The sequence below is a fragment of the Cylas formicarius genome, unplaced genomic scaffold, assembly GCF_029955315.1.
Source record: "Cylas formicarius isolate icCylForm1 unplaced genomic scaffold, icCylForm1.1 PGA_scaffold_240__1_contigs__length_20731, whole genome shotgun sequence".
NCBI classification, from domain to species: Eukaryota; Metazoa; Arthropoda; class Insecta; order Coleoptera; family Brentidae; genus Cylas; species Cylas formicarius.
Window position 1 is genome coordinate 12,501 of NW_026844286.1, and position 8,231 is coordinate 20,731.

An 8,231-nucleotide genomic window follows, 5' to 3' on the forward strand; every position below is an offset into this window, starting at 1 on the left:
TTAGGTTTAGCGAATCCCAATGACTCGCGCACATGCTAGACTCCTTGGTCCGTGTTTCAAGACGGGTCCTGAAAGTACCCAAAGCTATAGCGTCGCAGATCGGTCACGCTTTTTTACGAGCGAGGGTCGGTTCGAGAACTTCGAGGCCAACAGTCACCGGAGGTCGGTACCGGCACCGGGTCCGATAGCCGACTAGTATCCGGAGCGCTTGCCGCGAGTCGAACGCTTTTAAAGCGACCCGTGACCTTTCTCGTACCGTCGAGCGAGTCGGTCAGGATACCGCGGGTCCGCGCGATTCGAGAAAACCGCGCGGGCTCCGCCGCGGACCTTAGACCGACGCCCGACGGATCGCGACGTCCTACCAGGAGAAAAGTGCACGCGTTCGATGCCGGGTCGAAAAACGTAAGGCGCGGAAAAGGTAACGGGTAACCGTCCTCCCCGTCGCGCGAACGTCTCGCGCCGACTCCGAAACGCGAATGAATTTCTCCCTTCGACCTTTCGGGTTTCTCAGGTTTACCCCTAAACGGTTTCACGTACTATTGAACTCTCTCTTCAAAGTGCTTTTCAACTTTCCCTCACGGTACTTGTTCGCTATCGGTCTCGTGGTCATATTTAGCCTTAGATGGAGTTTACCACCCGCTTAGGGCTGCACTCTCAAGCAACCCGACTCTGAGGAGATCCCTCCCGCGATCGACGGCGGTCGCTACGGGCCTGGCACCCTCTATGGGCTGTGGCCCCGTTCAAGAAGGACTTGGACGCGCCGGACGATCTCGGGATAACGGAACCTCCCTAACACCACATTTCCCGGCGCCCGGTATCGGCCGCGGGATTCGGTGCTGGGCTCTTCCCTGTTCGCTCGCAGCTACTGAGGGAATCCTAATTAGTTTCTTTTCCTCCGCTTATTAATATGCTTAAATTCGGCGGGTAGTCTCACCTGCTCTGAGGTCGATCGATAAAATCATTATATATATATATATATATATATATATATAAATATATATATAAAACGTAGACGTGAATTTCGAAACGGTTCAGCGTTTATATTTAAAACCGCTATATCCACCACTCGTTACGCGGCCGCAAACGATCAGACGTCGGACACCTTTTCTTCTTATCGAGAAAATAACGGACACGACGATCGTCAATTTTGCGCGGACCTGCGACATACGCGGGCGGTTTTAATTACGCTCGTCTCTCGCGCTTTTAAGCGAGCGCGACGCGACGAACCGGTGCGTCGAAAATCGACGTCGTTCGCAAACTCGGTCGCGTTCCTTAGAACGCGGCCGGAGTTTCGCTTTCGCGTTTTAAAACGTCGCGAGACCGGGTAGGAGAGAGATCGCGCGCTAAGCGCGAACGTGCTGTTGCTCCTCACTCCTTCCCGCGCTACACGTCCAACTCGCTCCGACGTTTCTCGCGCCTCGCGGGCGAAAAAACCGAGCAGTCTTTAAATTGGATACGACCCTCAGCCAGGAGTGGTCCGGGAACAGAATCCGAGGACCGCAATGTGCGTTCGAAATGTCGATGTTCATGTGTCCTGCAGTTCACAAGTTGACGCGCAATTAGCTGCGTTCTTCATCGACCCACGAGCCAAGTGATCCACCGTTTAGGGTAATCTTTTTTCGATCGGTTTAACGCTTTTCGTCTCCGAAAAAGAGTCGTCGGCGTTGTTATCGACACATACATTTTTTTTACGGAAGGCGAGGTATATACCTTTCGACGTAAAAAAAAAAAAAAAGTTCGATTTCGGGCCGGTCTATCCGACGGAACACTTCGCCGCGCGCCCTTTGTTCTTTATTATTCAGACGGTAGGCGCGCGCGCGTTCGCGTTCGGACGACCCGCGCCGGTTTAAAGTTTATATACACACCTCCTCGCGGGTCGCGGGTGGGTGTAAGTACTTTTCGGTGCTCCGGGCGAATATCGTTTGACACCTTGTCGACGGCGAGCGCGAAACTAGGTTTCGCGCTTCGAGTTCCGTCTAGGTACCCGGAATTTTGTCGGCGCTCCTCCTCTACTCCTACTCCTCTCTCCCCTTTTTTACGGTGGTCGAGTGGTCGTCGTAGTCGTCGAATTTAATCGCGGCCGACTTAAAGATCGACGCGAGATATTTTCGACCGAGCGTCAGCGACAAAAATTCGTTCGACTAAATAAAGACAAACTGTGTAATTTTTATTATCACTTTAATGATCCTTCCGCAGGTTCACCTACGGAAACCTTGTTACGACTTTTACTTCCTCTAAATGATCAAGTTTGGTCAACTTCCCGGACACATCGACGACGCCGAAACGCCATCGGCGTATCGGTCCGAAGACCTCACTAAATCATTCAATCGGTAGTAGCGACGGGCGGTGTGTACAAAGGGCAGGGACGTAATCAACGCGAGCTTATGACTCGCGCTTACTGGGAATTCCTCGTTCATGGGGAACAATTGCAAGCCCCAATCCCTAGCACGAAGGAGGTTCAGCGGGTTACCCGGGCCTCTCGGCCAGGGAGGACACGCTGATTCCTTCAGTGTAGCGCGCGTGCGGCCCAGAACATCTAAGGGCATCACAGACCTGTTATTGCTCAATCTCGTGCGGCTAGAAGCCGCCTGTCCCTCTAAGAAGAATTGTTTGTACGCAGACAGTAAAAACCGCGCGCGACAACGGGGCGAACCCCGAGCCGGCCGGCCTTTGAGATGTCTAAATACGCCTAGTTAGCAGGCTAGAGTCTCGTTCGTTATCGGAATTAACCAGACAAATCGCTCCACCAACTAAGAACGGCCATGCACCACCACCCACCGAATCAAGAAAGAGCTCTCAATCTGTCAATCCTTCCGGTGTCCGGGCCTGGTGAGGTTTCCCGTGTTGAGTCAAATTAAGCCGCAGGCTCCACTCCTGGTGGTGCCCTTCCGTCAATTCCTTTAAGTTTCAGCTTTGCAACCATACTTCCCCCGGAACCCAAAAGCTTTGGTTTCCCGGAAGCTGCCCGCCGAGTCATCGGAGGAACGTCGGCGGATCGCTAGCTGGCATAGTTTACAGTTAGAACTAGGGCGGTATCTGATCGCCTTCGAACCTCTAACTTTCGTTCTTGATCAATGAAAACGTTTTTGGCAAATGCTTTCGCTTCTGTCCGTCTTGCGACGATCCAAGAATTTCACCTCTAACGTCGCAATACGAATGCCCCCATCCGTTCCTATTAATCATTACCTCGGGGTTCCGAAAACCAACAAAATAGAACCGAGGTCCTATTCCATTATTCCATGCACACAGTATTCAGGCGAAGTTTTAGCCTGCTTTAAGCACTCTAATTTGTTCAAAGTAAACGTGCCGGCCCACCTCGACACTCAATGAAGAGCACCGCGGCAGGATTGAGTTGGACCGCCCGCGTGAACGGGCTAAGTCCACCGGCAGGACGTCTCGCGGCACGCCAGTTAACACCGCGGACGATGAACCGGCGGCGCGAGACACAAATTCGACTACGAGCTTTTTAACCGCAACAACTTTAATATACGCTATTGGAGCTGGAATTACCGCGGCTGCTGGCACCAGACTTGCCCTCCAATTGATCCTCGTTAAAGGGTTTAGAGTGTACTCATTCCGATTACGGGGCCTCGGATGAGTCCCGTATCGTTATTTTTCGTCACTACCTCCCCGTGCCGGGAGTGGGTAATTTGCGCGCCTGCTGCCCTCCTTGGATATGGTAGCCGTTTCTCAGGCTCCCTCTCCGGAATCGAACCCTGATTCCCCGTTACCCGTTACGACCATGGTAGGCGCAGAACCTACCATCGACAGTTGATAAGGCAGACATTTGAAAGATGCGTCGCCGGTGCGAGACCGTGCGATCAGCGTAAAGTTATTCAGAGTCACCAAGTTGAACGATGTCGGGCGCGAACCCGCCACCGATTGGTTTTGATCTAATAAAAGCACTCCTTCCGTCTCCGGTCGGACCTCTGTTTGCATGTATTAGCTCTAGAATTACCACAGTTATCCAAGTAATTGTGGGTACGATCTAAGGAACCATAACTGATTTAATGAGCCTTTCGCGGTTTCACCTTAATTTGGCTTGTACTGAAACATGCATGGCTTAATCTTTGAGACAAGCATATGACTACTGGCAGGATCAACCAGGGAGCTGTTCTACGTGTCGAGCGCGCCGCCGCCGCCGCCGCCACGGATGACGACGATCGGGCGCGGTACGACAACAAACAGTCTCTTTTTTTAAAAATAATAATTACGCGCGCGAAACGCGTTTATTTTATTTTTAAATAGAAACAGACGCGACCACTTTGTGTGGCGGTGATAGCGTGCGAGTACGGAAATGAACCGTTCCCGACGCCACACTCGTTATTATTATTATTCGGACGCGATCCGTCCAATTTTTTTTTGTTGGTAATAAATATCGAGACGACGTGAGTGCGCGATCAAACAATCCGACTCGCGCGCGCATAATAAGCTTTAAAATGCGGCGCGCGTCGAACCGATGTGCCTCGGGCAACGAACGTCGATCGACGGAAATTTTCGGACATTCTCTCGATCACTCTTCGCTAGATTGAAAGCGACACGAGATTTCTCGAAAGAAACGTTCCGGATTCGCATATAAACTCGCTCGGTTAGATGAGAGTTATCGCAAATTTTTCGGAAGAAAAATATTATAGGGCGACCGCTTTCGAACCACGAAGTGCCAAATCTTACTTTAAAACACCCGCTAAGTTCGCGATCTAGCTGTATAAGGTGCGGAGCCTTAAAATGTTTTCGAACGCTCGAGCAATCGCTGCTACGAAGACGGGCCGATGGCAAACGAAAAACGGTCTACGTTCCCGTACCGATGAAGGAAACCAATTTTTCTTAAAAAATTGAACCCACGATACGAAAATGTTAAGCGAGCCAATTAATCGCGCCAAACGGTCGACTCGAAGGCGATCTAACGATCGAAAAAGCATTTTGCTCTGCGAAGGGAGAAGTGTCTATACGCACGACGCGGCGGTCGCGCTCGAGACCATCTCACCTATTATAGGTAACGGACCATTCCTTAGTCTTCCGAACGTTTCACGTGAAAACCCGAATATCGGCTGCGGCGGGCAAATAAAGTTCGGAGCGAAACTTTCGCTCGTGGTTACGTTCGATTTGGTTAAAGCGGGCACTTTTTCAAATATTTTTTTTTTCTTTACTTACTTTTGTTAACTGACCGCCGGTTCCGGTTCCGACTTAAAAATAAATCGCCGTCCCCGGATTTTGTCGGACGATACTCTCCATCATTTTTAATTTCGGGTGTTTGCATTTTTTTTTTCTCGCGATTTAATAAATTCATTATTAAACATTTATAAGTCCGTCTTCTTTAATATTGCGGACCAGCGGGAAGAGAGTTTTGTTTTTTTTTTTTTTATTTTATTCATTTTAACATATACTCCCATAAAAGGTTTTTGCCGCTAGCCGCGAGCAGAGAAAAAATAAGCAAAACTAACCGAAACAAAGCAAAAATAAGCAAAACTAACCAAAATTAACCGAATATAACCAAAATTAAACAAAACTAACCAAAAGGAACAAAAATAACCACAACTAAGCAAAATTAATCATAACAAACCAAAATTGGCCAAAGTTCGGCAAAACAAACCAAATTATCCAAAACTAAGCAAAATTAAGCAAAAGTAGTCAAAATTAACAAAAACAAGCCAAACTTATCCTGAACAAACCAAAACTAACGATAATTAAGCAAAAATAGGAAACGTTCACAAAAACTAACCGAAACGAACCATAACTAACTAATAGCGGCCGAAACTGGAAATAATAAACCAAAGTAAACAAAACTAAGCAAAATTAAGCAAAAGTAGTCAAAATTAACAAAAACAAGCCAAACTTATCCTAAACAAACCAAAACTAACGATAATTAAGCAAAAATAGGAAACGTTCACAAAAACTAACCGAAATGAACCCTAACTAACTAATAGCGGCCGAAACTGGAAATAATAAACCAAAGTAACCAAAACTAAGCAAAATTAAGCAAAAGTAGTCAAAATTAACAAAAACAAGCCAAAATTATCCTAAACAAACCCAAAACTAACGATAATCCTAACTAACCAATAGCGGCCGAAACTGGAAATAATAAACCAAAGTAACCAAAACTAGCGAAAATTCAGCAAAAGAAACCAAAATTAACCGTGTAACAAACCCAAATCAACCAAACCAAAAAAAAAAAACATGCAAAACTTCACCAAAACGAACCACAATTCGCAAAAAACTAAACAAACACAAACAAAATTAAGCACACTCAAATAAAAAGTAATCAAAACTACGTTCAACACGAACTGACCTAATTAAATAAAAAAATAGGAAAATTCAATTTTGCTAACCAAAAACGTCAATCGAAATAAACGCGAAACCGGGTTCCTGCCATTTATTTCGACGATAAGCACTTTTATCTAACTATGATTCGAAAAAAAAAAAAATAAGAAAGAAAGATATGAATAAACGAATTGATTAATATATAAAAATTGTGGTTCTGAAAAGAACCGTTTTTGGTGAATTTACACTCTCCAAGTCGACGCTCATTTATTTAGAACTGGTGTATTTTGTGACGGCTTTGGTCCCTTCACTGACGGCGTGCTTGGCCAACTCTCCGGGCAACAACAATCTCACGGCCGTTTGAATCTCTCTGCTAGTAATAGTGGATCGCTTATTATAGTGAGCCAAACGAGAAGCTTCGGCGGCAATCCTTTCGAAAATGTCGTTTACGAACGAATTCATAATGGACATGGCTTTGCTCGAAATGCCAGTATCCGGATGAACTTGCTTCAACACTTTGTAAATGTAAATTGCGTAACTCTCCTTCCTCCTGCGTTTCTTTTTCTTATCACTCTTCGAAATATTTTTTTGAGCCTTGCCGGCTTTTTTTCGCCGCTTTACCGCTTACTTTCGGTGGCATTTTCTACAATCGATTAGACGCGCGCAAAGTAACGGACTGACAAGGCCCACACCGGGCCGCAGCTATTTATTTGAGAACCGAGTCGGCCGACAAGCTCCGCCCCCGGGCATCGTTCGCCGAAGCGCTAATCCCATTGGTCCATGCCCATGTCCTATAAATAGCGCGCCCACGGTCTGCGAGAGCGTCATTGTGCTGTTAACGTTCGTGCGTGTACTATTAACGGTAATAACGATGTCGGGACGCGGGAAAAGGAGGCAAAGTCAAAGGGAAAGCGAAGTCTCGTTCTAGCAGGGCCGGTTTACAGTTTCCGGTAGGTAGAATTCACCGATTACTTCGGAAAGGAAACTATGCGGAGAGGGTCGGCGCCGGAGCTCCGGTATATTTGGCGGCCGTAATGGAATATTTGGCCGCCGAAGTTTTGGAATTGGCCGGTAACGCGGCGAGGGACAATAAGAAAACCAGAATCATTCCGCGACATTTACAACTGGCGATCCGAAACGACGAGGAATTGAACAAATTATTATCGGGAGTAACGATCGCTCAGGGAGGTGTTTTGCCGAACATTCAAGCGGTTCTTTTGCCCAAGAAAACCGACAACAAAGCAAAATAAAAATTGCGGCGAGGGAAGACGATGGGAAAACGGTCCTTCTAAGGACCACAAATACTTTTCTATTTGAGATTTCGTTTCGTTTATTTAACAGATTATTAAAAAAAAAAAAAAAAAGAAACGTTCCTTCTTTTTACGTTTTCTCTTTCGGACTATAAGAAAACCGGTATAATACCTCGACATTTACAATTGCCGATCCCAGGAATTGAACAAATTATTATCCGAAGTTAAGATCGCTAGGTGGTTCTGTTGCCTAAGAAAACCGACAACAAAGCTAAATAAAGTTTTCGCCGGGAAGGAAGACGGTTCTTGTAAGGACCACAAATACTTTTCTATTTGAGATTTCGTTTCCTTTATTTCACAGATTTAATAATCACACTAACACGGGGAGAAATTAAAAATTCAAAACTTACCTCGACTCGATAATGGTTTGTTGGGCATTATACTCGAAATAACGAATAATCTTTGGAACGTATTTTGTGGTTCTGAAAAGAACCTTTTTTTTTTTTTTTTTGTGTTTCCGCAAGATCGACGAAAAATTTAGCCACCAAATCCGTAAAGAGTTCTACCTTGTCTTTTTAGGGCGTACACCACGTCCATTGCCGTTACCGTTTTTCTTTTGGCGTGCTCCGTATAGGTTACCGCGTCTCTGATGACGTTTTCCAAAAACACCTTTAAAACGCCACGAGTTTCTTCGTAAATCAATCCGGAAATTCGTTTCACGCC

General features: G+C 46.3%; 3 non-coding genes across 3 annotated transcripts in view; all 3 read right to left on the minus strand.

The window, feature by feature from the left end:
* Window positions 1-948, minus strand: part of LOC132697570 (large subunit ribosomal RNA) — a 4,074-nt gene extending 3,126 nt beyond the window's left edge. Inside the window, exon 1 of the ribosomal RNA XR_009618191.1 lies at window positions 1-948. This exon is cut by the window's left edge and continues 3,126 nt beyond it. This is a non-coding gene — a ribosomal RNA (large subunit ribosomal RNA).
* Window positions 949-1,456: 508 nt separating this feature from the next.
* Window positions 1,457-1,611, minus strand: LOC132697568 (5.8S ribosomal RNA). The gene has a single exon (XR_009618189.1). It is a non-coding gene; the product is annotated as a 5.8S ribosomal RNA (ribosomal RNA).
* Window positions 1,612-2,179: 568 nt separating this feature from the next.
* LOC132697569 (small subunit ribosomal RNA) lies at window positions 2,180-4,110 on the minus strand. The gene has a single exon (XR_009618190.1). It is a non-coding gene; the product is annotated as a small subunit ribosomal RNA (ribosomal RNA).
* Between the last annotated feature and the right edge of the window lie 4,121 nt (window positions 4,111-8,231).